This window comes from Pan paniscus, chromosome 23 (genome assembly GCF_029289425.2).
Source record: "Pan paniscus chromosome 23, NHGRI_mPanPan1-v2.0_pri, whole genome shotgun sequence".
Classification (NCBI taxonomy): domain Eukaryota; kingdom Metazoa; phylum Chordata; class Mammalia; order Primates; family Hominidae; genus Pan; species Pan paniscus.
The window spans coordinates 43,626,168-43,638,367 of NC_085927.1; the positions used below are offsets into that span (position 1 = coordinate 43,626,168).

A 12,200-nucleotide genomic window follows, 5' to 3' on the forward strand; every position below is an offset into this window, starting at 1 on the left:
GTGCTATGTGAACGTAATGGCTATAAAAGTTTGTCATTCAGCCCTCCCAGCAACCCCAGAAATAGGTATCTACATCCCCAGGTAAGGCTGGAAGAAGCCTGACCTGAGTTACTCTCCCAAAGATCAACAGGAGGTGGAATTCAAACACACCTCATGCTCCTTCTACTAGAGGCTTGGGGAAAAAGAGGGAGGGAAGTGTGGAAAACAGGGAAGAAAAGAAAGGGAGAAGGACCTTTCCCTGTAGGGTGAGGGCAGACAGAGTGAGAAGGCAAAGAGACCAGAGAAGAGGGGGAAAAAAAAAAAAAAAGGAATGGTAAGAGAAATCCTGAGGCCCACTTGACAAAGGCAGCCAAGGTGGAGGCTGGCTTGGGGGCCGTCTCCATCTGACATTAGGGGCCCCGCTAGCTGATGAGGCTGGCACTCGATGTTGCAGGCTGGCACCTTCTTGCTGTTCTGCCTACATGCCTGTCCCTCCCTCCACCCACACCTTTCCATGGCTCCATCCATCACCCTCCTGGTCTCATAAAGTACCGCTGAACTAGTGCCACAACACAGAGCAGGCGCTCATGTGGACCCTGCCATGGCGCCTCCACAACAAGCCTGCCAGTTATTTCCTAGCTCTGGAACCTACACCAGAGCTGGCGGGGCACCAGACCCCAAGTCCTCATCTCCAGGGGGACCCCAGGTTGACTGGGCAGCCCATGGAACAAATCAACCTTTGGCTTGAGAGCAGTGCAAATTTGCTATGGATGTCATTGAAAGAAATAAATATAGAAACCCCAGAATGGCTCTGGGCAACTGTTTTCCAAAGTCCAGCCACGCTCTGTTAGCAGATGTGGAGGCAGCCACAACTGCAAAATGTTAATCCAATTGACATTTTGAGGGAGGGAGGAGAGAGGGAGGGAGGGAGGAGGAGAAGAGGCTTACTGGTCAGGAGAAATGGTTTCACCCATTTCTAAAAGATGGGAAGGAAGAGGGAATTAAAAATAGATTTGTTGCTGCCCTAACACTACAAGCCATGCACACGACATTGATCACAGAGAGAATAAGCACGGCAGAGGATCAGATGCACCAGTACCAGTGGGCTCATTTCTCACCAGCAAATATTGACTGCACAGTAAGAAACTATGCAAGCTCAAGACGAATATGGCTCCTCATGGGGCAGGAAACAAGTCAGTCAGCAAGCAAAACGCATGCCTCTCTGCTCACATCCATACATCTCTACGCAGGTTCAGACATAAAAATCTGCTAAGCCCCATTAATCTAAGATTCCCAGCATGTCCTGGACCATCATGGCTGATTTCTAATAAGCATTTGCAAAGGCCATGAATCCACTTAACAATTAGCCTCTTCCTACCGTCTGGGTCAGATCCTTCAATGGGTCTCACAGGAAGACAATGGAAGACCCATATGGAACTTAGAACAGCCTTGGCCTAGGAGGGGTGGCCTCTCGTCTTCTCTAGGCAGCTCCCTGGACTCTAGGAGAGCAGTTCTCTACCTCCCTCTACCCCCGTATTTCTTTTCTCCTAAGTGAAGAGGGTTTACAGTATCTTGAATAGACCTTAGAGAAAAGTATCTCCCTCATTACATCACTGATTTGTTTCTGAAAATAAAACGTTTTGTGCCAAAAGGCTACCACGGAACCAATCTCCTATTATTTTAAGTAGGACAAATTATAATTAAAATTATAAATTATAATTAAAAATTAAAATTTATTGTATGCTAAGCAAACTGCCCACTTCCCTTTCCAATCAATGTCCAAAATGGAAAAGAAAATACCATTAGATAGTTGTATGTAAATGACAACTTCTCTTGTTAGGATGCAAAATGCTTAAAACACTGCTTCCTGATCTCAAAACTATTCATGCAGCCATCAGCCAACAGGGGCTATGCATGCAGTAACACGGCCTTCCCCAGTAACAGCAACATTTATTTTATTTTATTTTTTTGAGATGAAGTTTTGCTCTGTCACCCAGGCTGGAGTGCAACAGCACGATCTTGGCTCACTGCAACCTCCACCTCCCAGGTTCAAGTGTTTCTCCTGCCTCAGCCTCCTGAGTAGATAGGAGTACAGGTACCCGTCATCACAAATGGCTAATTTTTGTAGTTTTAGTAGAGATGGGGTTTCACCATGTTGGCCAGGCTGGTCATGAACTCCTGACCTCAGGTGATCTGCCCACCTTGGCCTCCCAAAGTGGTGGAATTATAGGCGTGAGCCACTGTGCCCGGCCAATGGCACCATTTTAGACCCTCATTATCCTTCTGCTGATGCTTAAGGTTTTCACTATGTGTATATATCATTCTGACTTTCTACCAATTTTATCAGTTCTGTAACTCAATATTTATCACACACATCATTTTGCTAAAAGTACTGTATCAATTTTTACAATGTAAGTATAAATTCTCTGTATGTAAACATCACTCCAAAAATATGACATATGTACTTTTTATGAAGTTTAGGCATTAAAAAAAAAAAAGGCAGAGAACTACCATTCAAACCTGCAATCCCATTCCTGAGTATATACCCAAAAGAATAGACATCATTCTATTATAAAGACACATGCACACATATGTTCACTGCAGCACTATTCACAATAGCAAAGACATGGGACAAACCTAAATGTCCATCAACAGTAGACTGGATAAAGAAAATGTGGTGCATATACACCATGGAATACTACGCAGCCATAAAAAAGAACAAAGTCACCTCCTCTGCAGCAACCTCGATGGAGCTGGAGGCCACTATCCTAAGCAAATTGACACAAGAACAGAAAACCAAACACCACACGTTTTCACTTACAAGTGAGAGCTAAACTATGGTTCGCAAAGGCAGAAAGAGCGGTACAGTGGACACTGGAGACTCAGAAGCGGGAAAGCTGGGAGGGAGTGAGAGCCAAAAAACTACCCGCTGGGTACAATGTACACTACTTGGGTGACAGGTCCACTAAAATCTCAGACTTAACCACTACACAATTCATTTTTATAGCCAAAAATCATCTGTAACCTTAAAGCAACTGAAATGAAAAAAAAAAAAATTAAAAAGAGGGAGGGAGTGAGGGAGGGAAGGAAGGGAGATGTCAGGAAAGAGCTCTCATTGTGTTATATATAATTTACCAAATTAAAACAAACAAACAAGAGTCATTCTACTGTGAAAACCTCAACCCATGGCTGGGCGCGGTGGCTCACGCCTGTGATCCCAGCCTTCGGGAGGCCGAGGCAGGCGGATCACAAGGTCAGGAGTTGGAGACCAGCTTGGCCAACATGGTGAAACCCCGTCTCTACTAAAGATACAGAAGATTGCCTGGGCATGGTGGTGCACGCCTGTGGTCCCAGCTGCTCAGGAGGCTGAGACAGGAGAATCACTTGAACCCCGGAGGTGGAAGTTGCAGTGAGCCGAGATTACACCATTGCACTCCAGCCTGGGCAACGGGGCGAGACTCTGTCTCTATTAAAAACAGAAAAAAAAAAAGAGAGAGAAAACAGAAAAGAAAACCTCAACCCAGAAGCACGCTGTAGGGTGTGCCTGTGTGTCATGGTAGACTTTATATGATAAGTCTTAGGTTGCAGTGCAACCCAGGTGTAGCCAGTGACCATTTTACTCAGGGACCCACCCTGGAGGAAGGAGCAGTATCTGCTCACAGTATTTGAGGCCCAATACAGTCCTGAGGTGGCTCCCTCTGTTACCACTGTCTTGATCTAGTGAATTCTGGAATCAGTTTTTCCTGGTGACATTAGCAGCTTGTCAAATGACATGTTAGATGTTAGGAAAGAGCTCTCATTGGTAAGATAAAAGTGCTACCAACAACGTGGACTGGCTACAGTAATATTAGAGATACTCCCCACCTTTTCATAACACAGAAGGAAAATCTAGAGAGGCTGACACCAACATTCTTAGCGATGCTGTCTAAGGGGTGATCCATAGCTATTCTGTTTCCAGCTGCTGCTTAGGAGAAATTCTGTTTGCCTAATGCCAACTATGAGGGTGACAGCAATGGTCCCTGTCACAGTGTCACACCTGCCTCTAGTGAACCTTTCTGTAAGAGAGTGGTCAGAGCATCTGAAAGGACAGAGGGCAGAGACATATCTCTACTGTTGGTTGAATCACTGTGCGCCTACTAATGAATGTTTGATCAATAAATGTCTCTTTGTGTGGCAGAATCTGGTGGAATATTTTTTTTTCATCACAATATGTTAGTAAAGTTCTAGTTTGAGGTTCCACCATCTTCAACTTTTTGGCCACTACTATTACCTACAAATTCAGCTAAGAGTTGTCCATGACCAAATTGATTTAGGTAAATTCACATACACATACATACACATGGAGAGAGAAGGTTGGGAGAGACAGGAAGGGGAAGGGAGGGAGTAGGGAGAATGAAAAAAATAGGATCAGGTAGCCCCCTAGTCTCTTCCAACTATAAATGTTTGCATTGAACCTTATCTAAGAGATGACTAGTGGTCGTGTTTGCATGCCAGCACTGACTTTGGGGGCATGAGCAAGGATGAGATTAGAGAATGAACCTTTGGGCTTATCTTTACAAAGTAAAAGAAAGAAATTAATTCAGTGCTTAGTGAGCATCTTTAGTGAATACTATATCCAGGCTACATCCCCAATGCCAGTTATTTCAGTCTCCTAAGATTTTAATTTTGTATACTCTCTATTCAATTCAGCAAAAATCACCCTTGTCCCATAAAGCAATGATCAGATAGCTGCAGTAATTTTTTCTTTTTTCTTTTTTTTTTTTTGAGACGAGTCTCACTCTGTCTCCCAGGCTGGAGTGCAGCAGCAAGACCTCAGCTCACTGCAACCTCTGCCTCCCGGGTTCAAGTGATTCTTGTGCCTCAGCCTCCCGAGAAGCTAGGATTACAGGCGCACGCCACCATACCCTGCTAATTTTTCTATTTTTAGTAGAGACAGGGTTTCACCATGTTGACCAGGCTGGTCTCAAATTCCTGACCTCAAGTGATCCATCCACCTTGGCCTCCCAAAGTGCTGGGATACCCAGCCATGATTTTCTTAACAAACAACTGCCACCTGACGCAGATGAAGGAAGGTACCACACATCCTATGATTTTATTTTCAGATTTTTCTCTAATATTTTATTATGAAAAATTCCAAATACACAGTAAAGTTGAAAGAATTCTACAATGAACATATATATAGCTGCACCTGTGATGTACCATGACCCTCTTACCATATTTGCTTTTATCATATTTATCCTTCTATCCATCTATCAACACATCTTTGGTTTTTTAATGCATTTCAAAACAGTAAGATAGTCAGCAGCACATTACTTCCTAGGCATTTTAATATGTATATCATTAACCAGGATTCAATAATATTTATGGGTTTTTTCCCCGCCTTCATGGTAAAAGTTACATATAATGAAATGCACAAATCACTGGGAAAATTTTGACAATGCATACTCCTATGTAACCCAAACACTTTTCAAGATGCAGAACGTTCTGGAGTGATGAGGAAGTTCCTTCAAGCTCCTTCTCTGACAATATCTGCATCCTCCCACCATAGGCAATCCCTTCTTGATTAAGCTTTGTTATAGATTGGTTCTTCCTGTCCCCAAACTCGATCTATTAGGAATCCTGAAGTATATACTCTTTGGGTAAGCTTTCTCTCATAACATCAAGTCTCTGCAATTCATTCAAGTTGTTTCATGTATTGCTAATCTGTTTTTACTTACCGCTTGGTGAGTGGCATACCATAATATTAACGGAACACATATTATTTATCTATTCTCTCAGTGATGAATACCTGGGCTGTTTTTGCAATAACAGTTTCATAGTCCAGCGATAACTACAACTGCAACTGAAGGGTCAGAGGGTAGATATCTATTCAGTATTTTTCTTTCTTTCTTTCTTTCTTTCTTTTTTTCTTTTTTGAGACAGAGTCTCACTCTGTTGCCCAGGCTGGAGTGCAGTGGCGCAATCTCGGCTCAATGCAACCTCTGCCTCCTGGTTTCAAGTCATTCTCCTGCCTCAGCCTCCTGAGTAGCTAGGACTACAGGCACTTGCCACCAACACCCAGCTAATTTTTTGTATTTTTAGTAGAGAAGGTTTCACTACGTGGGCCTGGCTGGTCTCGAGCTCCTGACCTCAATCAATCCGCCCGCCTTGGCCTCCCAAAGTGCTAGGATTACAGGCCTATCTATTCAGTTTTATAGGAAATCACCAGACCTTTCTTTAAAGGGGATGAACCATTTATATTCCCACCAGTAATGTGTGAGAGATACAGCTGCAACACATTCTTACCAACATCTGATGTTGTTAGTTTTGTTTTATTTTAATTTTAGCTATGCTGGTGGGTTTGAAATGGCATCTCATTGTGGTCTTTCCCGCTTCCTGTGAGTTGCTTGAACATTTTTTAGAATTCCATTGTAATTTACCTATGGTGGTTTTTAATGCATCTCTTTGTATAGCTTTTTGAATGGTTGCTCTAGGTATTACATTACATATGCATAATTTATCAAAGTCTACTGGGGCTGACATTTTACCAGTTCGAGTGAACTGCAGCACATTTAACTCCCGTTGTATCCCTTTATCCTCTCTCATTTACAATGGGATTGCCTTAAATATTTCCCTTACATATATCAAAAGCCACATTAGACATTTTCCAAACTCCTTTACATCTTGGACTCTGTTGTGAAACCCAGTTTCCACCAAGCAGACACATCTGCGTGAGATGACAGAGGCAAAAATGAATGCCAGGAGGTAGAGGATGCCCTTGGGCCTGCTTCTGCTGCCGTTTTCTGGCAAGCATGAACAAGGGATGTTATTTTCTTTTTGAGGCAGCTGTCGTTAGAGCTCTGAGTCCAGTCCCAAACTTCTCAAGTATCAAAAAGTACGGTTCTCGTCCTGCTTATACAGATCTCAGCAGATACAGCAGGGTCCGTAAGGGAGCAGCCACCCCATGGCTTCTTAACCACAGTTTCCTTGGTGGTCTGGTTCAATATGGTTCTCACCTTTGTCTCTAGCCTCTTAGGATTCTTCAAGGCACTTAAGAATGGCAATACATTGGCCGGGCATAGTGGCTCATGCCTTCAATCCCAGCACTTTGGGAGCTCAAGGCGGGCGGATCACGAGGTCAGGAGATTGAGACCATCCTGACCAACACTGCACTCCAGCCTGGCGACAAGGCTAGACTCTGTCTCAAAAAAAAAAAAAAAAAAAAAAAAAGGAAATACATCTCTTTCTGTTGAAGCTCATGCATCCTCTTGTCTGTAACTGAACTCTAATGGTTATAGTCCCACAGCTAATTACTGGCAGAGCTGGGATCAAAACTCAGATCTCTGTTCCTTCTTCTGCAGTGCGCTGCAGAGTCTTTCTCTCAACAATGTTCTTCAAAGAAGAAAGAGTTGAAAGTCCCACATTCTATTTTGAGAACACACACTGGGAATGAAATGTTTGTATTTCTCTGTCACATCCTTTTCACCCTACATGTGTGGTTATCCTTGCCTGGGTGAGTTAAACCGCTGCTCAGGAATGAGACACTGTGGGTGTTTCTTAGGCAGCACAAAGGTGACAGCAATGAGCATATTTTTCTGCCATGCCTTGCTACTGGGGCTGGATTAATCAAGACATTTGTTTCTTAAAAGATTCAACTCACTGCAGTAAACAGAGAAGGATGTAATCTGCAGTGGCTTCTCACACTTTATTGCATGTGGACAAACCCTTACTTATTTTTTATTTTTTAAGATGGAGTCTCACTCACTCTGTCACCCAGGCTGGAGTGCAATGGTGCGATCTCTGCTCACTGCAACCTCTCTCTCCGAGGTTCAAGTGATTCTCTTGCCTCAGGCTGCCAAGTAGCTGAGAGTACAGGAGCACGCCACCATGCTCGGCTAATTTTTGTATTTTTTTGTAGAGATGGGATTTTGCCATGTTGGCCAGGCTGGTCTTGAACTCCTAGCCTCAAGCGATCTGCCCGCCTTAGCCTCACTGTCACCCAGGCTGGAGTGCAGTGGTGTGATCTCTGCTCACTGCAACCTCTATCTGCAAGGTTCAAGCGATTCTCTTGCCTCAGCCCCGAGTAGCTGAGAGTACAGGAGCACACCACTACTCTAGGCTAATTTTTGTATTCTTTTTGCTTTTTGTAGAGATGGGATTTCACCATGTTGGCCAGGCTAGTCTTGAGCTCCTAGCCTCAAGCGATCTGCCCGCCTTAGCCTCCCAAAGGGATTATAAACGTGAGCCACTGCGCCCAGCCAACAAACCCTTAGCTTAGAACTCAAAGATCTGGATGGACATTTCAGCTCAGCTACATCCCAGGTAGGGCTATTTACTGAACCTTTACTAAAATTCCACTCATCCAGCCCAGCTGGCTTCCTTGCTGATCTTCCAACAAGACAAGCACACTCCTGCCACGGGAACTTCACACTTGTAATGTCCACTGGATGGAATCTGCATCCTCTCGATATTTGTGTGCTGTGCACCCTGACTTCACTCTAGTGTCTGTTCAAAAAGCTTTCCCTAACACCCTGCTCTCCTGACTTACTTTTTTCCCCGTAACACTTAAATGACTCAATCTTATATACCTATTTCTTCACTGATTATCCCCTGATGACTGGCACATAGCATGAACTCCATAAATCTTTCAAGAGTGAATGAATGCCTGCCTGCAAGTTTGACAGAGACTCGGGGTCCTCCTCTGTAGGCTGACCTCCCAAAGCTGACCTTGAACAAACGATGTAAATATGAACTGAGACTGGTTATATGAAAACCCATGATGGTGAAAACATGTGCTCGGCAAGCAGCGGGCATTTTACAAGCTTTATTTTTTTCTAAGAAAAACTATTTTTCACATTCTAACATCCCTGAAGTCGAGAAAGTTTGAGCAATCACTGGAGACCACACAGCAGGGGTAACACAGCTGTTTCCACTAGTGCCTTCACCTCTTCGCAGAATGGGTGTCACAGGCTTCAGTGAAAATCCCGGAGACAATGAAGGGAGTCATTCTTTTAACTGCTATGAACCAAATGGTTGTGGGAAGAGGCAGGAAGAAATGGAGAACCAGATGTGTTTAGCAACATTCCTAGAAGCAGAGCCAGGAGGAGGCCAGCTCCACAGAGCTGCAAAGTGGGTTAAGTGTCGTCTTCACAGGATTTTCATAAGAAATGCTGCATGCTCATGATGATGCAGAGGACGACACGATGTAGACAGATGCAGGAGATGACACTGAGTTGAAAAACGGATTCTGAAGAGTGAGATTCCAAGCAAAGAAGCTTTTGCAATATCTGAACCAATATATTTGCCTATACTTTTCTTTATGTGTAGGCATAGCAATAAAATATGACAAAAACCCAAGTCTAAAATAGTTCTTTCAATAAGCATAAAAGAAAGATTCAAAGGGATAAAAAAAAAATTGTGCCATGATTTAATTAAAAGATTTCTTGGCTTTACGTAAAACAATGCCATGTCTTACACTCAGCAGCATCTAAGGTTAGGTGAATTTGTTTGGAAAAAAATTGAAAAACAAGACTCCAAAGCACTCTTGATCCCAGTCACTTCTCTATTGGTTCATCCATTGATCTAATTTCTCTGTATTTAATTCCCATGTCTATTTCCAAGATTGATTTACATTGCAGGTTCCGATGCAACCACTGACTTACACTGCAGGTTCTAATGTAACCACTGTCCTTAACGAGTACATAGATTTGTTTCCTTCTCTCCAGGAGCATGAGATTTGTTGCCTCCAGGAAAGGCAACAAATCTACGTATTCCTTAAGGACAGCGGTTCTCAAAGGGTTGTCCTGGGAACAGCAGCATCACCTACACAGTAGTTAGAAATGCACATTCTGAGGCCTCCCAAGACCTGCTAACTCAGACACTGGGGGAGAAGAAGGGGTTCCAACAAGCCTTCTAGGTCATTCTGATGCATGCTGGAGTTTGAGAATCGATGCTCTAGGAAAAACACCCAGTACTATCTACCATCAACTTGACCACTCAAGTTGTCACCACTCACTGAAGTTTAACTACAACGTCCAGAGAATTAATTGTGTACCAGGCACTATGTGGAAGGCTGAATGCTGCCTCACAATCCAAAGTGGTATGTGTGTAAATGACTAAATAAAATGCAAAATGGGATGACATGAGGGCTGGCGGGGGTGCCAGAACTATGCTCTGTTCAAGGAAATAGAGGACTGATTCTGATCCAAGAGTCCCGGTGGACTTCATCTCTGAATTTTATAGGTGAAGAAGCTGTTCAGAGCCCACTGTGGTGCTCTCTTATTGATGGAGAGGCACAGTCCCTCTCCCCCAAATGCTGGTGGCCTGGAGGCGGTGTCTGAGCTGGCCTTGAAGAGTGAGTAGGAAACCCATAAGTAGGCAGAGGTCTTGAAGGACATTCTGAGTAGAGGGAAAAACAGAAACAAAAGCAGGGAAGTGTGAAAGTAATTATTTTGTTCTGGGAAGAGTGGGTAGCAATCTGCAGTAGTTTAGGTACCTTTTAAGCTTGTAGGAAAGGTTGACAAGGCATGAGAGACCTGGAGGGACAGGAGAGTGTAGCCCGAGAGTGGATTTCCACATCCGTGGTCTGAGGTGAGCAGCTGGCAGTGAGGACAAAGACGTTGACAGCAGTGTTTCTCACCCTGTAAGAGGAACATGAATTTCCTGGGATCTTGTTAAACTGCGGGCTCTGATTCATAATCTTGGGATGGGCCTGCAGTTGTGTCTTCTTGAGCAGCTCCCAGGTGATGCTGATGCTTTTTGTACCTGGTTCACACTCGGAGTGGTGATGGCCTGGAGGGGAACGCAGGTGCTACAGGGAGAGTACCTGAAGATGCTTGGAAATGATGCCTTTACATTGCTGTCAGGATACATGATTGGATGCGTCCATGATGGTGTTTTCAGAAGAACGGCAACAGATGGAAAGGAAAATGGGAATTGGAGGCAAAAGTTTTCATAAAGCAAAGGTGGAATGTGGACTTCTGCAGATGAAGAGGAGGTTGCTGGAAAAAGAACAGTGCATCCACTGCAATTAGTCTCGGCGGCGCGTGACAATAAATTCCTGATAACAGTGGCTTAAACCAAAGGGACTTTTATGTCTCTCTCACATCCAGAAAGTCAGGAGGTTGGTAGTGTAGGGTGGAACGTGATTTAACAGTGCCATTGACCTCCCTGGATCCCATCATTCTGCTTTACCATCCTCAGCTCTAGGTTGAGGCCCCTCAGTGTCCAATATCATGCTAGAGCATCAACATCCTTGTTGCAGGCTGGCAGCCAAAAGTAGTGGAAGAGAAGGCCAAAAACGGGGACACATCTCAACAGCAAAAGTGATTGTAAGTGGATTCCCTGAAGTTCCATGGCCATGCCCAACTGCCACAGGGGCAGGGAGACAGTCATTTATCTGGCTGCTTTGCTCTCCTGAATGTAAGCAGAAGTCTGTTCCTAAGCAGAAAAGGGACAATGGATATAGGGAAGCAACATGGCAGTCCTTGCTGCAAGTGGAATCCATGGTGACAACTCAAAAGGGGAGGGCACAATGAAGTAATCAGATTCTTAGGGGATATTTGAGTGTCGGCCTCTTGTGCTCGTGGGTGTCTGAATCTACTTGTGTCTTGCGATTTTGCTAGTTCATTAGTGTGAGTGTTCCTCTCCTCTGTCATAAAAACCTGTCCCAATCCTTCTCATCTGCAAGAGCCGGCTCCACTGCCATCTCCTCCAATAACTGTGGCTGCATTTCACAGAGTTGTTCCAAAAAGTCAAGGTAAAGCACTAGGAACAATGCTTGGCACATATTATGTGCTGGGAACATAATAACCGCTTAATAAATGCTAGATATGAATTATATGCACTAAGACCTTGCATGGGTGCAGACACATAGTAGGCATTCAATATGCATTTGCTGAATGTAATCTACAGCTTCTGGACTGACCTCTGTGCCTTAATTTTTTCCTGGGGCTCATGTGTCCACCACACCTACCATTCTCCAAGGCCCAGCCAAAAGCCAGAATCTAGCCCCCAATAGGGACATTATTTAGATAAAACAACATTTTTCCACAGCCATCCTAGTTTTCAGGGCCTTGCCAAGAAATAGAAAAGAAAAGCAATATAAATGTTAATAGGAAATTGTCTATTCACTTTTACTCAGGCTAATCTACAGCAGACCAACAAAGAGGGAATTAGACAGCCGAAGGGACAGGAAAACACGGGACCTTGACAAGCTGAAGCCCAGTGGACTGCAGTTTCTA

The 12,200-nt window shown here is 44.0% G+C and overlaps 1 protein-coding gene across 5 annotated transcripts in view; it reads right to left on the minus strand.

Moving 5' to 3' along the window:
• Window positions 1–12,200, minus strand: part of LARGE1 (LARGE xylosyl- and glucuronyltransferase 1) — an 852,160-nt gene that overhangs the window by 616,428 nt on the left and 223,532 nt on the right. The gene's annotated exons all lie outside the window — the stretch shown is intronic.